Below are 19,644 nucleotides of genomic sequence, written 5' to 3' on the forward strand. Positions count from 1 at the left end.
CATGCCTCCTTATGAGAAGGCATTTGATTCTCTTTAGAGCTCTCTTGCATTTAGAACTTACCTAGAATAAGGCCCTTCTGTCTTGTGATATTATCATATCTCATCATGCCACATAAAGTAATATTTTGAGACTACAGGAAGTATAATTCAGTCCACTATTCACTCTACTACATCTTGTTAATTAAATTATTCTAATGGATAGAACAAGTATTTTTTTCCAGGGCATAAATTATAGTCCTCATCAGAGTAAAATAATTTTCACATGGCCATTTATATACCCATCATTTTTCTAATCTTCAGTGTGGTTATTAACTTACAAAATGAATCCTACTTTTCATCTTTCCATCTCTTCTCTTTCTTGGATAATTCTAGAAGGAACATTGCTCATTCTAAGTTTGCAAGTGAGAACTATCAGAGCAGAATAACTGCATGTGTTTTTCTTGGTTGGCATGCTAGACCTTAGCAAGAATTAAAGCAGCAGCAAATTCACAGACAAACATAGAAGCTGGCTGTTCACAAACACAATCAGACTTTAAAATGAGAGGAAGTTAAAAAGCTATTCAAATAAAGAATACTCTGGGGAGAAGCAAATGTTTTTTGTAAAGAGTACAGGTTCCTGCTAGGGAGTGAATGGCATTGTACCACTTGAAACTGTCCACCCAGATTGCCTTCTTAGTACTGTACCTACTGGCTGGTAAGCATTTGTGTTTCATGATGTTTCCCATTCCTCATTGGTGTTTTTTTTTTTTTTCTCTCTTTTCTAGGATGTGATATCAGTAATTGTTATGCCTGTCCTCCTGCTAACTGGAGGAAAAAAATATTTCATTTAACACTGTATCTCAAAAATGGTGATTGGCATGTCAAACTTATCCAACTAGTATACTGTTTTTCTGTAGCCATGGTAGAAAGAAAGTGAATTCTGTACTTTGAACACATTTCATTAAGACTTATACAAGATCACACTATCAAAAGTATGTAATAGAAGGGGACCCGGTGCCAGCAAACCAACTGCTGAAAAGTCATGCCAGGAGCACAGAGTCCAGACGGCAGGAGCTCCATGGAACCCAGAACTGAGTGCAGACCACAGAGACACCGGAGCTGTGGGACCGAACAGCCAGGATCAGATGTAAGCAGCAGGGAAACCAGGTGGTGCAGACTGGGAGAGCCGGGGCCACCACCACCAAATGACCTATGGCCGCACCCCAGCACCACAGCCCTGAAAAGCCCACAGTGGTGCGGGACGCTCACACAATCTGGGACCAGTAAGCTCCCCATTACCCCCCCCCCCACCCCATGGGAGACCAGCTCTAGCGGAGACCCAAAACCTACAAAGAAGCTAGCCACAAATCAGGCAGAAAAAGGTCCCTACAGACTCTGGGAGGACACAGGAGCTAGCAGGGGTGGAGCAGCGCCAAGGCAGCAGAGGAGCCTGAGCCGGGCCGCACCGGCCCCGCCCCCTCCCCAACAGGGGCTCGGGGACCGGTGGGCATTGGAAGCCCCACCTGAGGCGCCTGGTCCTTGAGGACTTTTTGAATAGCAGTCACAGGCTCACTGGGCCCGAACACATGCCTCCTCGCTGCTGAGGTGCAGAGTCTGTGGGCACCAACCCACGCCTGGACACGTGGCCCAGCTGGGGCTCACGCATACCGCCCCCCACAGCGGACTGGCGAGAGGGCACAAGCACCCTCCAAAAGCTCTGGTCAGCACACCACCAGAGGAAGCACTAGAGTGCACATGGATGCACCCTTCTGAGGGCCAGTGTGGGCCAGTGTGCTAGCCCTCCAGCAAGAGGACCTCCTGCCCAAACCTCCACAGGAGCTTCGCACAGGTGGGCAGGGCCCCGAGCAGCAGGGCCCACTCTGGTAGGCGCACTTCTTATAGGTGGGCAAGGCCCCCCAGCGACAGCGCCCGCTCTGCTAGGCACATCTCACACAGGTGGGTGGGCCACCCCTCAACAACACCAGCCCTGGAGCAACCCACACAGGTGGGTGAACCGCCTCTCAGCGCCAAATCTTAATCTGAGAGGTGAGCTCCTCTAACCAAGGTACTGAGTGGAAAAAAGAACCAAAGAAGAGAAAAGCCTCCACGCCATGCTGAATCAGCAACCAGCAAACCCGCACCAGGGGCACGCTAGGGTCAGCACAAAACAGTGGCAGGACACTATCCACAGAGAAAGACACAGAACCTACCCACCCCCAAGTGCAGTGAGGGTGACCACCTCAGCAACAACTGAGATGGTCACGCTCACCCATTGGGCAGTAAGATTCAACAGCCAAACTCCAACCAAGAGCCAGGACACAAACAAGTCTCCCACTGACGGACCAACGGGAACCAGCACAAAGCCAACCCAAGGAAACCACCTACAGATCTCCAGATGCACAAATCACAAAGAAATATAACAAATTTCATCAAAGGGCAAGCCAACTCACCAGCTCCAAAAAACAGACAACTGAAGAGGAGATGGAGAATAAAAAAGCAACTGAGACTATGATAGGAGAAGTGATAGAAAGCCTCAGAAACAAAATCAGAAAACAATTCCAGGAGTTTAGAGTGGATGTCTCAAAGGACATCCAGGAAGCCAAGAAAGAAATGGAAGCAAAAATGGATACAATGCAAACCTCCGTTAAAGAAGACCTTAACATCCCGAGAAGTGAAATGCATGAAAAAATAGATTTAAAATACAGCTTTTATTTATTTATTTTTTTTTTTTTTTTGGCCAGTCCTGGGCCTTGGACTCAGGGCCTGAGCACTGTCCCTGGCTTCTTCCCGCTCAAGGCTAGCACTCTGCCACTTGAGCCACAGCGCCGCTTCTGGCCGTTTTCTGTATATGTGGTGCTGGGGAATCGAACCTAGGGCCTCGTGTATCCGAGGCAGGCACTCTTGCCACTAGGCTATATCCCCAGCCCTAAAATACAGCTTTTTAAAGGAAGAAATTTCCATGATCAGAGCTGATCTGGCAACCATAAATAGCTCCCTGGCATCCATAAACTCTGCAATTGAATCCACAGCACAAAGAATTGACCATATTGAAGCCAGAATCTCTCTCTTGGACGATGATGCAGCCAATAAGAACCAGAAAATTACCACAATCCAAGAAATGGTAAAGCTCCAGGGCACACTAATCCAGGAGCTAGTGGACAAAGACAAGAGATATAATCTGTGCATAATTGGAATAGAAGAAGGAGCTGAATACCAGAGCAGAGGGCTTCAACATAATTTCAATAAAGTTATTGGAGAAAACTTCCCCAATCTCACAAGGGACCTCATCCAGGTAACCGAAGCCTATAGAACACCTGGCAGACCAGACCCCAGAAAAGCCACGCCCAGGCACATAATAATCAAGACTTCAGATCTCAAGAATAAAGAGCAAATTCTGAATACAACCAAAGCGAAGAAAGAAATTTATTACAATGGGAAGAGGACCCGAATAACAGCAGACCTCTCCACACAAATCTACCACATGCAAAAAGAATGGAAGAACACCATCCAAGTCCTACAAGCCAACAACTGCCAACCTAGAATAAAATATCCAGCGAAGCTGGAGTTCATATTTGAGGGGAAAACCAGATCTTTCCATAGCAAAGAGGATCTAAAGGAGTATGTGAATAAAAAACCAGCCCAACAGCGAATTCTAAGAGGGGAACCCCACCCAACAGAAATCGTACAGGACACACAGACAGAAACAGAAAGAAACTACAATAGCCAGAGCCCAACAGAAAGAGCAGCTCACTAAAGACAAGAAAAAAAAAAAGGAGGCAAAACAGCCTAACAAGAAAATGGAAGGAGAAAAAACACTCTTATCCTTGATCTCTGTGAATATAAACGGTATAAACTCTCTGTATAAGTACTGCATGCTAACCGATTGCTCCACTGTAGCTCCGGTATAAACTCTCTGATAAAAAGGAGCAGACTGGCAGAATGGATCCACAAACAAAAAGGTGCCATCTGTTGTCTACAAGAGACCCACCTTACAGCAAAGGATAAAAACAGGCTCCGAATGAAAGGATGGAGCAAGATCTTCCAAGTGAACGCACCTACCAAAACGGCAGGTGTAGCATCCTGATCTCAAACAAGCTGGACTTCTCATTAAAATTAACTCAAAAAGACAAAGAAGGTCACTACATTTTAATAAAAGGAAAAATCCAGAATCAAGACATCATAGTTATAAATGTATACTCACCAAACAAAAGAGGCCCTACATATGTCAAGCAAGTTCTCACAGAACTACAGAACAAGATAGACCCAAACACAATCATAGTGGGTGACTTTAATACCCCACTCTATCCAAGAGACAGATCCAACACCCAGAGGATTATCAAGTGAGCTGAGGACCTAAGTAACACCATATCCCAAATGGATCTGACAGATCTATACAGAATTTTCCACCCTACAGAGACCCAGTACACCTTCTTCTCAGCAGCCCATGGATCATATTCCAAAATAGATCATGCCATAGCCCACGCAAAGAACCTCAGCAAATACTAAAGTATCAATGTCATCCCATGTATTATATCTGACCACAGTGGAATAAAGGTAACCCTCAATAACAATGGTTACCACAGAGGCTATACACATTCTTGGAGGCTAAACCGCTCACTGTTATCTAACACTTGGGCCACAGACAAAATTAAAGATGAAATTAACAAATTCATAAGCCACAATGACAATGAAACTACATCACAAAGGAACCTATGGGATACAGCTAAAGCAGTACTGAGGGGCAAGATCATTGCCCTCAGCACTCACATTAAAAGAATGGAAGGAGAGCAGGTAAATAACCTCACGATGAAACTAATACAACTGGAGAAATGAGAAATGATCGAATCCAAAATGACTAGTAGGAGAAAGATCACAAAGAATAAAGAAGAGATAAATCTGATTGAAAATAGGAAGACCATTCAACAAATAAATAAGACTAAAAGCTGGTTCTTTGAGAAAATAAATAAAATTGACAGACCACTCACAAGACTTACAAAAAAAGAAGAGTCTCATATATGTAAAATCAGGGACTCCACTGGAAAAATTACAAAAAATACAGATGATATTGAAACAATCATAAGGAACTATTTCCAGAACCTCTACTCAGTAAAAAACAATAATTTTACAGAAATGGATCAATTCAAAGACAAGTATAAACTCCTCAAACTGAACCAAGAAGAAATAAATCAACTAAATAAACCAATAACTTATAGCTAGATACAGCGGGTAATCAAGAACCTCCCAACAAAGAAAAGCCCAGGCCCAGATAGATTCACCAACAAATTCTATAAAACCTTTAGTGAGGAGCTAATACCAATACTCCTCAAACTCTTCCGTGAAATAGAAATGGAGGGAGAAATACCAAACTCATTCTATGAAGCAAATATCATACTCATTCCCAAACCAGGCAAAGACCCCCCCAAAAAAAGAGAACTTCAGACCAATATCACTAATGAACACAGACGCAAAGCTCCTCAATAAAATATTAGCTAACAGGATCCAGAAGCTGATCAAGAAAATTATACATCATGACCAAGTAGGCTTCATCCCACAGAAACAAGGATGGTTCAACATCCATAAATCAATCAATGTAATTCACCATATCAACAGAACTAAAATCAAGAATCACATTGTTATCTCAGTCAATGCCCAAAAAGCCTTTGACGAAATACAACATCCATACTTATTAAAAGCTCTGGAGAGGACAGGAATAGATGGAACATTCCTCAAAACAATAAAAGCCATACAACAGACCAACTGCTAACATCGTATTAAATGGGGAGAAACTAAAATCATTCCCCCTAAACTCAGGAACAAGACAAGGATGCCCACTCTCCCCACTTCTTTTCAATATAGTGCTGGAATTCCTAACCATAGCAATAAGAAAAGAGGAGGACATCAAAGGGATCCACATTGGCAAGGAAGAAATCAAGCTATCCCTATTCACAGATGACATGATCTTATATCTGAAGGACCCAAAATACTCAGTCGCCAAACTCCTACACCTAATAAACCATTTTAGCAAAGTAGCAGGTTACAAAATCAATCCACAAAAGTCAGCAGCTTTTCTGTACACCAGCAATATACAAGCGGAAAAGGAAATTATGGAAATAATTCCATTTATAGTAGCCAAAAAAGAATAAAGTACCTAGGGATCAACCTAACCAAAGACATGACGGACCTATTTATTGAAAACTATAAAACTCTAATAAAGGAAATCAAAGAAGACATAAGGAGATGGAAAGACCTCCCATGCTCATGGGTAGGCAGAATCAATATAGTGTAAATGGTCATATTGCCCAAATTGTTATACAAATTCAATGCATTCCTCATCAAAATCCCAGCTACATTCTTCACTGAAATAGAAAAAGCAACCCATAAATTTATATGGAACAGCAAAAGACCTAGAATAGCCAAAGCAATTCTAGGCAAAAAAAAGCAGTGCAGGAGGTATCACAATACCAGACTTCAAGCTCTACTATAGAGCCATTATAACAAAAACAGCCTGGTATTGGTATAAAAACAGACCTGAAGACCAGTGGAATAGAATTGAAGACCCAGAAATAAAACTGCACTCTTACAGTCAGCTGATATTAGACAAAGGAGCTAAAGACATACAATGGAATAAGTCTCTGCAACCACTGGTGCTGGGAGAACTGGGCAGCCATATGCAGAAAACTCAAAGTAGACTCAAGCCTATCACCATGAACCAAGATCAACTCAAAATGGATCAAGGACCTCAATATCAGACCTGAATCCTTGAAACTACTGAAGGATAGAGTAGGAAAGACGCTAGAACTTATAGGCACAGGAAGGAACTTCCTGAATAGAGTCCCAGGGGCACAACAAATAGGGGAGAGTCTTGACAAATGGGACTACTACAAATTAAAAAGTTTCTGCACAGCTAAGGACATAGCCACCAAACTATAAAGACAGCCAACCAAATGGGAAAGGATCTTTACCAGCACAGCAACAGACAAAGGCCTAATATCTGTCATCTACAGAGAACTCAAAAAACTAAGTCCCTCCAAGCCCAATAAACCAATTAGAAATTGGGCAAAGGAGCTAAAGAGAGACTTCACAAGAAAAGAGATAAAAATGGCAAAGAAACATATGAGGAAATGTTTAACATCCCTGGCAGTAAAGGAAATGCAAATACAAAAAACCCTGAGATACCACCTCACTCCAGTTAGAATGGCCTATACTCTGAACTCAGGCAACAACAAATGCCGGATGGGGTGCGGGGAAAGAGGAACCCTTCTCCATTGTTGGTGGGATTGCAAATTAGTACAACTACTTTGGAGAACAGTATGGAGGTTTCTCAAAAAGCTCAACATAGACCTACCCATGGCCCAGCCATACCACTCCTAGGTATCTATCCTGAACAGCAGGTCCCAAGATATCAAAAAGACATCTGCACTTCCATGTTTATCGCTGCACAACTCTCAATAGCCAAAATATGGAAACAACCCAGATTCCCCTCTACAGATGAATGCATCCAAAAAATATGGTAGCTATACACAATGGAATACTACATAGCGATTAGAAATGGTGAAATATTGGCATTCGCAGGGAAATGGTCAGAACTTGAACAAATAATGTTGAGTGAGACAAGCCTAGAACACATAAAACAAAGGGGCATGATCTGCCTGACATATGACTGTTAAGGTGGGGGGAGGGGCAGACAGTAGAGACCAGGTCTGTGAATCCAAAAAATTCTTGTCAAATGCTATTTCCCACAGGTTTAGGTCAGTGACCCTACACTATGTAACTAAAACCAAACAACTACTCAACATATAAAGGTCAAAAATTGATCTCTCAGTGGATCACAATAGCTCAAAAGCTTTGTATGTAGGTTCATATAAGACTATTGTCGACATATTGTCTAATATTGACATTACATTTAAAGCCCTAGGTGAATTTTCTTTGGCATAGGCCATGTGGCTATTGTATATGTTCTTGGTACATTGTATATTGTATATATGTCTATCGACCTAAGGAAGCGAAAGAAAACAGGATGTAAGATATCCCAAGTAATGTACACACTGCCCTACTATGTAACTGTACCCTTTTTGCACAACACCTTGTCAAAAAAACCCTTTTATTTAATTAATAAATAAATTACAAAAAAGTATGTAATAATCTTATTTAATTCATCTGCTATGACCACATGTCAGGGTGTGGCAGGTGGACAAATCTGGAAGAGGACTCAAAAACTCTAAGCATAGAGCACACTCATTATGACACACATGAAGAAAGGAATCCATTGAGTGCACATGCAAGGATTCCATTCTTGGGCATGAAACTATGAGCACATGGAAATCAAAGAATCTAAGTTTCCACATCCGGCAACAATCTCTTGGCCTTGACCCATTTCTTAGAACACTTCCTGCTTATGGCATTTCATTTAGAGGAAAGCTTCTAGAATACAATGTTTACATATGCTGATGGCATTCCCTATTTATCTAACTCCTAGAAATCTAGCTCTCATTCCAAACTCCACTGAAGCTGCACATTTCAGAATTTACACATTCATTAATTCAGCAACTACCTGTGTCAGATAAGTATGATAAGAGGGAGAAAAGTATGATCACCTCATTTCTTAGGCTTCTAAAATTATGTTTTAAAAGATTAAGAAACCCAAAGAGCTTTTGTTTATGTGGATTATACCAGAAAATATTTATGGAAACGCAGGTTAAATATATAGGTAAATATTTATTAGCATATTTAGAAATAAGAGTAACGAACATATTTAATTAACATAAAATCAAATTATGATACTATTTAAAATTTATGACTAGTTGGGAAAAATCTCCTTAATTTCTGTTATAGTAGGATATATTATATTCTGTGGGATATCACATCTCATGATGCTTTTAGAAAATAAGTGAATAAATGAGGTAATATCTGCAAGTGCTATCTATTGCATACTACAGTGTAGATTACGACACACTCATGGAAAGTGAACATGTAAAAGTTAATCAATAGTTTAAGACTGTTACAAAAAGTGTTTCTGAGCTCATGGGCCCCTAAGAGAGTCTTGGGAACAATTAGGTATCCACTGACCATGAAAAATATTTTGTTAGAAATGTCACTATTTAAACAAATAACCACACAAATCAAAATAAATAACTATAGAAATTAATATCCAAAGACAAAATGGCAGTAAATGATTGCATAGTGATTCTGGTCTCTGTGTCCATGAGACATATCTCTTATGAATGGAGTTTTAATATTTAGGTGGCATTAAAAATTATGGAAGAGGGAAATATAAATTAATTGTGTGTCTGAGGAAGGGTGATCTCTCTGCAAAGAGGGCATAACCTTGATGGATCATTAAGAGTTTAAAGTATGAGGCAAAGGGAGTATAATGTGCAGAAGATTTGAAGGGGAAGGATTTTGGCAAACCTAAGAAATAGTGTGGTCAGATATTAATGACGAAGGCAGGGATAAAATTTCTATGGGAGACTGGGGAGGCCAGCAAGGCTCAGTAGTTACAGGGTTTTAAGGATTTTACTCTTCACATAATAGGGAAACTCTGAAGGGTCTTATTCAAGGAATTGACTTGTGAGGTTAAAAAAGAGTCTTTTGACGGTTTTAGAATGAATGGACTGACGGGTTATGAGTGCAGAGAAAAAGACCATTTGTGAAGCAATTTCATGACAAATAGGATCAATGCTTGGGTTAAAGTACTAGTAGCAGACATAGAAAAGTGAATTTAAATATACTGGGATGTAGAATTCAAGCTAAAGATAGATTGGACACATTGCAATTGTCCCCTGTTTGATATTAATAACTAAACAGAAGTGATTTACACTGAGATAGAAATAAATGAATTGTGATATATTGGAGTTAAAACAGAGAGTTTTATATTGGCAATGTTAAGTTTGAGGTATATGTAAGAGGACCTTATTTTCTTCATTTTTTGATACCAAGTCTTACTTTGTAGCCCAGACTGACCTACAACTATCTAAGGATGTTATTCTAATATGGCTCTCAATATAATCCATGTTTAAATGTTGGTAGTATCATATTAGATTGCATTTCTTATTTCATTGTAAAATTTAGCTTGTCTATTTTTTTTCAAATCTAGAATTGAAATTCAAGAAGCTTACACTTTCTAGACAGATGTTCTCTTATTTGAATCACATCCTCAATTCTAATAATAGTATTCTTTTAAGAAATTTCTATTTCTGACATTGTAACTAGATAAATAAATGTACATGAATTTTGCACAAGATTTTCACAGAAAACATTTTCATAGAAAATATTGTAAAACATGTAGTTTTTTAGGTATAACAATAGAGAACATACAGAAATTAAGCCTGGAGGTAATAGATTCCCTGCCTAACAAATGTGAGGCCCTGAATTTTGAAGGAAGGAGGGGAGGGAGGGAGAGAGGGAAGGAAGGACAATGTATCTTTTAGATAGATGGCTCTTGTGTTGTTGTCCAGGCCGTCCTCAAACTCATAATCCTCCTTCCTGAGCTTTCCAGAATTAAAGTTGTATACAATCATACATTGTAATTGTGGGCAAATGTTTGAATCCTTTTTTTTAATATAATTCTTACAATGTTTATATTTTCTGGCTCCAACTTATAATTTCCAATATGCATTTTAAATGTACTTTGTTTCAGTTAACAAAAATAAACAATTTTTAGCTATTTTAAAAGCAGAAAAAAAGTCACCATTACATCTCTAATTGTGATCCTTTGCTGTTTAGGAAAGTAAAAGATCATCCCTTAAATTCTAGACTGCTCATATAAGAAATAAATTATATCCCTTCTCTAGGACACTTGGTTGCTTTGTATAGGTGGCTGTTCTGTTGTGCACCTCAAGTCTTGATTATGGGACATTTAGTTTCTTTAATAGAGTTAACAAACATTCCCAATCTAGTGACCAATAGTAATTATTAGCTAAATACAATGTATTTTCACAACATCCCTAAGCTTTTGGAAGACTTTGTAAGTGGTTCCATAGAAATTCATTCTCCAGTACTGTTGAAGAATTTTCTTCTGGTAAAAATAAAGAACCAAGTAAGATACATGGCATGAGGAATTAAAAAAAAACTCACCAATATATAGCTTCCTATAGATTTTCATAACCAAATGTGTTCCCCATAATACCATAGTCTTTTTCTTGATGGTATTTTAAATTATACAAAGGTGATTTTTAAATAAAATTTGACCCTGTTAAATATTTTATAAATGTAGTCAATGCTCTTCATTCAAGGGTACCATGCATGTGGAATAAACCACAGACAATCACACATGTTCAAGAAAAGGTAATCTTTTCTCTTGAATATAGTAATTTCCTAATAACATGCTATAAAATGATTGATGTAGTATTTACTTTTTGTTAGATATTATGAGTAAGCTGAGATTATTTCAAGCAGACAGGAGGGTTTGCATAGCTTATTTTAAAGCACTAAGATTGTTTGTATAAGGGACCTCTGCAGGTCTTGGTACATGTAGAATTCTTGAAGCCAGCTCCTCAGGTACCCAAAGGAAAATTCGAATATTTTGTTGTTCATATCACTAATGAGCATGTGGTTGTCAATTTGTTTTATCCTTAACATTTCTATGCTCAACTTGTAACTAATACTTGAGCCACTTACTTCATAGCTTGTCTTAATCTTATTATGATTTATTTTCTACTTTATGTGTCTTTCATTTCACATTGGCCTTTTGCTGGGCTAGATGACCACAACTGTACTTTCAAATAATAATAGGATATAATATCATGTTCTGGGAACAGATTTGAGGATATAGATATACATGGAGATGATAACTAAACTTTAGTTTCTTGTGCTTTTCCCCTTTTGGGTGTGTGTGCCTGCGTGCATGCCTACGTGCATGCCTGCGTGTGTATGTGTGCGCGCGCGTATGTTTGCTGGTCCTAGGGCTTGAACACAGGGCCTAGGTACCATTCGTGAGGTACCATCCAGTCAAGGCTAGAACTCTACCACTTGAACCATAGCTCCATTTCCAGCATTTTGGTGGTTAATTGTTGGCAAGAGTTGCTTTCTTGACTAATCCTGATCTTTGGATCTCAGCCTGCTGAGCAGCTAGGTGTACTGATATAAGCCACTAGCTCCTGGTTCCATGCGTTCTTTTTCATCTTCACATAAGAAAAGGTTCCTTCTTGGGTTCCCAGGCGCTTACACTAAGAGTAGCCAGGTGAAGTTTTCATTCTATAAGAAACACTGGAACTCTGGAGAATTATTGCCTACAAATAGACAATGCCTTAAAGTTTGAAAAAAGTGTGTTTTAATTACTTTCATTTTCATAAAGAAGGATTTACTGGATGTTTTGGAATATATGATAACATAGAAAAACTACCAGAAGTTAAAGCTTTGATATAAACAATTTTGTTCATCCAATACTACATCTTTGAGTTTCTTTTTAAAATCCTGTTGAGTCAATTTTCCTAATTTTTATGGAATTAATCCCATATCTCCTCATACATCCATAAACTCTTTCCTAGACCTTATTTGGGACAAACTAATACTTCTATTTAATAAGGAAATTGGGGTGAGAACTTGTTTGGAGGTGCTGGCTTCCTATTTTTCCATTAATGTCAGATTTCCCATTCAACTTGGACAGTCCTCTGGTGTTGCAGTTGTGGAAGGACAACACTCTGGTTTTCAGGGATATCTTCAACTTCTCTGAAGCTCCTCCCATCAAAAGATGAAAAATAGAAAAGATATTCAAGAAATTGAGTAATCTAGCTGTGGAGATGTCTAGACTCAGTTATAAAATGCTAACCAACTTCTTCTGGTTGCCTAATTAAAAAAAACTGTGAGAAGAGTGAAAAACTAAAGAAATAGTTGTTAAATATAAAGGGGCCTGGGCTTTCTAGGTTCAAAAATAATTTTTTTATTGTCAAGATGATGTACAGAGGGGTTACAGTCACATACTTAAGGTAATGAATACATATACATTTCTTGTCATATTTGTGACATTTTCAATCTAGTCTACAATGTTTATGACCTCTATGATTATTAACTGTAAAACAATTCTTTCCAGATTGGGTGATATACATACATATAAATATATATATATATATATATATATATTTATTTATTTATTTATTGTTCAGGCCTACCACTCTGCCACTTGAGCCACAGCACCACTGCTGGCTGTTCTCTGTATACGTGGTGCTGAGGAATCGAAACCAGGGCTTCATGTGTACAAGGCAAGCACTCTTGCCACTAGGCCATATCCCCAGCCCTACATTTCTTATCTTTTGCTTAGTGTAATCTGTTCCTTCTTTTTCTCTTGATTTCTTCCCTCCTCCCCATTGCCCTTGAGTTACTTGGTTTGTTCTCATCAGTATCCCCTGTAGCTGTTGGGCCCTTTCTACTGTATCCACCCCCCCCCATTTTTCATTCATTATGTGCCCTCCTCCCAGCTTCTTTCAGATGTGCACACACACACACACAAACACACACACACACATATCTTGTGTGAGGTAAAGGGTATAGGGTCCTTTAAATTCTCTGAACTCAAGCAACAATAAGTTTTGGAGGGGCTGCAGAGAAAGAGGAACCCTACTGCACTGCTGGTGCAAGTATAAATTAGTACAACCACTCTGAAGAACCACTGTGGAGTTTCCTTATAAAATGTTTTTATTCTCAAATTTTCTAGATTGCAAAATGATGCTATAATTAAGCAATAACATTTAAGCAAAGATCAGATCTAGGTCAGTCTCAGAGGAAAACCTAGGGTGCGACTGTAAAGTCCCTTTGGCAGGTTGTGAGAAAGATTTAAGGGTGCCTCTAAATATACCAAAGGCCTTCTAAGGGTTTTGACAGAATTGTCCTTTCAGTAAAATCCAGAGAATTCAAAGATGAATAGAACTCATCTTGACATTACTTGGTGGGTTGGCTTTTGTCTCTAGGTAGAAGTTCTAAAGCATAACTTAGATACAAGCCCAGAACTTCGAAGCTCATATCAAGAGCTTTTGAGAGTTTTTCTCCAAAATTAGAACTGGCAACTTGTGTCCACCTGAAAGTTATATGAATGAGGGTTTCTGTCATAATTACCAAGTACCTTTCTCATGACTGTATGTTGTGTGGAAGCAGGATCGGATAAGTGTCTTTACCTTAAGAACTGTTCAATAACCTACCTTTAATTTCAGACAACCTAAGATTCTCATTTATACCTGTATCTGACAAAACTGATGAGCTCTTTTTTTCTCAAGCTCTAGCCTACTGCTAAGGTTTGTGGGGAAGCTTCTGAAAAGACAATGCATTTTTCACATGGAAGAAACATAAGAAACAAAGTAAAATTATTTAGAGCAAGATTTAAGATGAAACACACTTTGAGATAAGGGATGCACATGGATTTTGGTGAAAAGTGGGGAAGTTCTATATTAGTTCATGAGTAAAGGAACATAAAAGCATTATATTAATTCTAAGGCATCACTAGTAATTATGTAATGTTATCTTATTTTTTTTCTTATTTCTCTGGTAATTAGTTAGAACTTTGGGGACAAGACAATGTCTTATATCTCACTTACCCTTTCTTAAAACATACAGTTCCTGTACTATTGAAGCTAATACATCAAGGAAGTCTCTACACTTAGTACTTCATATTCTATTGTGGAAAAACAGGATATGTTGACACACAACAGTTCACATAATAAATGTGTCATAAAGATATTTATGAAAGTTGATAAAGAGGTATAGTTGTAGCATTGCTTAAAAGCACAAGTTTAAAAATGAAGGATTCTTTGTAATGAAGGATCATTGATGGCCATTAATTCCTACCAGTAAGGTAGCAGCTCCAGGCTGTACATGATCTCCTGGCAATGGAATTGACTCTCCTTATTTGATTAATATTTCCTGTACCATAGCCAGTTTGCACACAGCCCAAGATGGTCTAATCTGACCTAGGTTTGAAGGAACCACTCTTTCTGAACCCACAGAGAGAAGGCTTAATCTGATCCATGGATCAGAATAATGTGAAAATTAATTTAGTCTTAGAGTCTGATAAGAGAATATGGAGTCCAGAAACAAGGGACATTATGGTCTGATACTTGCTTTTCTGACCATGAGGACAGGGGTTTACTGTGAATGCCACAAACTAAGAACACTCTAGTCACATTTATGAAAGCATAGATGTAGGATTCAAAATCAGGTCATATCTGGAATAGCTAAAAGGAATTGGCCAGATTTAGATTAGAGAATATTTAGGATTAAAATCTGTTAAATAACCTAAACCAAGGGGCAGTAAACTCTAGCCCTTCAAAGAATACTGACTTGCCATCTGGTTTTGTAAGCAAAAGTTTATTCTAATATTGGCACATCCATTCAAGTTATGTATTTATCTAATCCTATTTTCATGTAATAATAGCAGAAGTAAACAAGTAGGACAGTGACCATATGGCTTAAAAGCCCTAAAAAATATAACTTGTCTTCATAGAGAAAAAAAAAACAGCCAATGGTACTGATAGAAGAAACAAACATGGACCCAATGAGTAAAAGTTACATTGGGATAAATTTTTTTTTCCTAATGTAACACACTTAGTTACTCTGGCCATCACAGATGTTAATGGACTATTACTGGAGCAACTATCATATTTGTTTTTACATATGGAGTATTTTTAAACATGGAGTTTTACATCACAAAATGAGTTCAAGATCCAGAGAGATGATACATAGAATATTAATATGCCAGCAGGTCTGTGACCTTCAAGTTAGCTTCACTCTTTTTCTACTTTCAGTTATTTGAAAAATATCTTATCACATTGTTTCACATCTTGATAACAGTTTGATTTTGAAACTTTCACCAATATTATTTATTTTCTTCATTGGCTACAAATGTAAGTTGTTTCTTTACCAGAAATTTAATTGTAACCTTACAAGGTCATAGTATGGTTCTTTGTATATGTTGAATTGAGATAGAATTCCTCATCCCTATATTTAACTAAAGATTTTGTACAGGAAATGAAGGTTCTTAGTTCTGTACTATGGTAGGGTCCCTCTGGCAGGGAAATGCGTAGGAGAAAATAAGTGCTTACAGATAATGCAGAATTCTATCTTAAATCTAAAGCCACGGATTCATAGTATTTGTTGCAGTATTTCATGCTTCCACTATCCCTATGGAAAACTTTATTAGATAAGGAAATTAAAATTTAGAATGCAGTCCCTATTTTCCTAACTTGTACATTCATTAGTTTCCTGATTGTGAGCAATTAGTTTAGCTTCTTCATGTCTGTGTTTTCCCATTTGTAAAACAGAAATAATAATAGATAGCTTATAGGGATATTGTAAAGCACAATTAATGTTTGTAAAGTACTTTTTAACAACTTCAATGTCATGGATATGTAAAATCGCCTTAATTTAAAATTTAAAAGGATGTCTGCATAATGATTCATTTAATAAACATGGAAAGAATTGTTTATATAAATTTACATGTGTGAATCTGGTTTGCAATATTAACTGTGCCATTTTAACTTGGAAATAAGCTTTGTTCACTTTTGACATTTTTGCATTAGCATTTAATTATCTTCTCCTAATGGTGACCAATTACATGGTTCTGTGTGTCAGCGGTCCTCAACCCTGGCTGCAGGTGTGTGTGTACTTTAGATATAGCAGATGGTTTTAAAATACACTGATGACTAGACTTCACCCAGACAAATTAAATAAACTCTCTGGAGGGTGAGGAGTCCAGGCATGGGTTTTTAAAAATCTTCTCAGGAGATGCCAATATGTGACAAAGTGGAGAATGGGTAATATCTGTGTGTACAGACTTCACCAGAAGAGCTGCCTCATTCTCTGTCTTTAACAGCTTCAGTTTGATGAAAAGATTCAAATCTAATGTATTTAAATATATTTTGATTGACATTTTGAACTACATAAAGTTTGAACTAAAAGATCCCCAAATTCCCAATTAGCCATTATAGTAAATGAATCTGTGATGCACTTTTTAAATTTGTCAGATGAAATAGAAGATCTCTGTTTGGAATATTTCACTATTATTTTACTGAGGGAATAAGGGTCAAAACTCTCACTTTCACATTCGATTGTCTATTTGTACACAGACATATGTGAAAACAAGCTGTGTAAAATCATATGTCATAAAGTATGAAATACACCTTGCAGTTATACTTGTTTTATGTAAGGCATAACATTTTCTAAATTACTTTCTCCATTTTAAACTACAACCTGATTTTCAGTTGTCACTAAGCTGATTGCAACATCTCTGTTCTCCATTATTAATATGTGATGAGGGAGATTGCATTTGATTTTAATATCACACTTTTAAAAAATAATTTTTTTAATTAATAATTTTTAAAAAGTAAGTAGTAAGTTAAAACTGGTTGTAAATATATTTGTGTATGAGAGGTCTCATATATATACATATGTATGTGTGTGTGTATATATATATATATATATATATATATATATACTTTTTTCTTTTTCTTAGATCTGACATTCCTTTCTCAAGTTAGGTTATTTCAGACATTATGTTCACATGATCCTGAGTAGAGATTGGCAGAGAGAGAGAGAGAGAGAGAGAGAGAGAGAGAGAGAGAGAGAAGCCTCAGAGACCTGGGTTACAGTAGTAAGCATGTAACTTTACCCAATTAACTTATTTCAGAATTTCTTTTCACAGTTGTTTGATATTAAAAAAAGGTCAGGAAACCAACGAGAATATATCCATGTTCAAATCAGGGATTAGCTTTTCAAATTACATTTCAAAGTGGATAGAAATTTGGATTTTGATTATGAAAAATGTGGCATTTGTTCATCCTGGTGTAAGTATATTCATTCCAAATGATTCCAGTTTTAAAAAATGACCCCTTGATTCTAAGACAAGAAACTTAACTCCTTTTGATAGAACAATATCTTTTTCCCTTAGTATTTTTTTATTCTTAATAGGTGATTTAAAATTTTAAAGTTTCTAGCCAGATGTGCACTGTATCTTCATAGAATACTTTCTGAGTGACTACAGATCAAGCTCACAGTTCCTAATTATTCACAATGACATTTAAAAGCCAATTGTCTTGCTTTGATAGGGTTAGCATTATAATGTGATCCTCAGATTTGCTGGAGACGACATTTTTCTCTTTGTTATATTCTGTTAACAACCTGTCCAGTACTGCATAATTTTTGCTTTGATACCAATTAGGCAAATTACACTACAGCTATAATTCTATTCTTGATGGATCATGTGAAACCATAGTTTATCATAACACAATGACATAACCACAACAAAAATTTTTTAAAAAGTGCTTCTATATTACAGATATTTGGTAAACTATTTATATAACTAATGCTTTTATATTTTTGTATTTTTATTGTACTCATCCATATATTTTTAGCATTTTTTCTGAGCAAAACAACCCTGAGGTTTTAAAGTGAAAAAAATTTATCTAAAAAGAAAATCACCATGGGACAATCAAACTTTACCTACATATTGCCTATCTGATAAGCAAATCAAATCTAAAATATTTTAATTGAAACCTAAGTTATATATAAAAGCTACTTGAAATGGTGAAATTTCCTTTTCAGAATAACATAAACCCATGTCATATTTATTGGTTCCTTAAGTGGAATTAGTTTTCTTTTTCCAATTAAGCCTCTGAATGGTTTAATAAACAGCCAATTCCAAATTTATCTTTTACTTTTTATTTTATTGATAAACAGGAAAGAATACTTGGAAATTAGTAAATACATTTTGATTTCTACAGTCTTGGCTGTGAGATAATCTCTGAAGACTCAAAAATTATATGTATTGACTCTACAACTACACTATTCATGTATTTTTTGTTGTTATTTAGAATTCTTGGAGCCTTAGTAGATTAGCACTTATTTAGAATTTACAGTCAGGAATTGCTAAGAAATATAGAGCTTAAGATGTCTAAGACTCATGTTCTAGGCAATTGAATTTGGATCTTGTTGGTTGCATTCTTCTAATTTAGTGCAGTCATGTAAGTAGTTCTTCAAGTCTGAGTTATGCAAACTGTATGTGCATTAGGGGTATCATTACATCTTGAAGAACTTTATTGGTACGTATGTACTGCAGCTATTTTAATTGATTTATGATCTCAAGCATAATGAATACTCTATATGTTTGCTACAGGCTCCAATACCACCGAGTTTTGTTTTGTTTTTTTTTTTTGCCAGTCCTGGGCCTTGGACTCAGGGCCTGAGCACTGTCCCTGGCTTCTTCCCGCTCAAGGCTAGCACTCTGCCACTTGAGCCACAGCGCCGCTTCTGGCCGTTTTCTGTATATGTGGTGCTGGGGAATCGAACCTAGGGCCTCGTGTATCCGAGGCAGGCACTCTTGCCACTAGGCTATATCCCCAGCCCGCAATACCACCGAGTTTTGAATGACACAACACTTCTGGATTTTCAGTCTTTCTTTTTGTATGTGTGTATGTGATTCTTGCTGATTTTGATTCCCATAACACAAGAAATCTGTTTTGTGTGAGAAGGTAAACCCCTTTCTAAACAGCACTCTGAAATAAGACTAGCTTTACTCCCTGGAAAGTAAGCATTACCTTCTTCAAGCCAAAGAAATGTCAGTTGTGGAAAAGACAGCTTGGAAACAACATAGATTTGGCTCTATTTCCTCTCCACAAATTCAATGCTTCATAAATATGGAGGGCTGACAATGTGGACAAACCTCTCCGTGTTAAATGATGTTACACT

The sequence above is a fragment of the Perognathus longimembris genome, chromosome 9 (genome assembly GCF_023159225.1).
Source record: "Perognathus longimembris pacificus isolate PPM17 chromosome 9, ASM2315922v1, whole genome shotgun sequence".
NCBI classification, from domain to species: domain Eukaryota; kingdom Metazoa; phylum Chordata; class Mammalia; order Rodentia; family Heteromyidae; genus Perognathus; species Perognathus longimembris.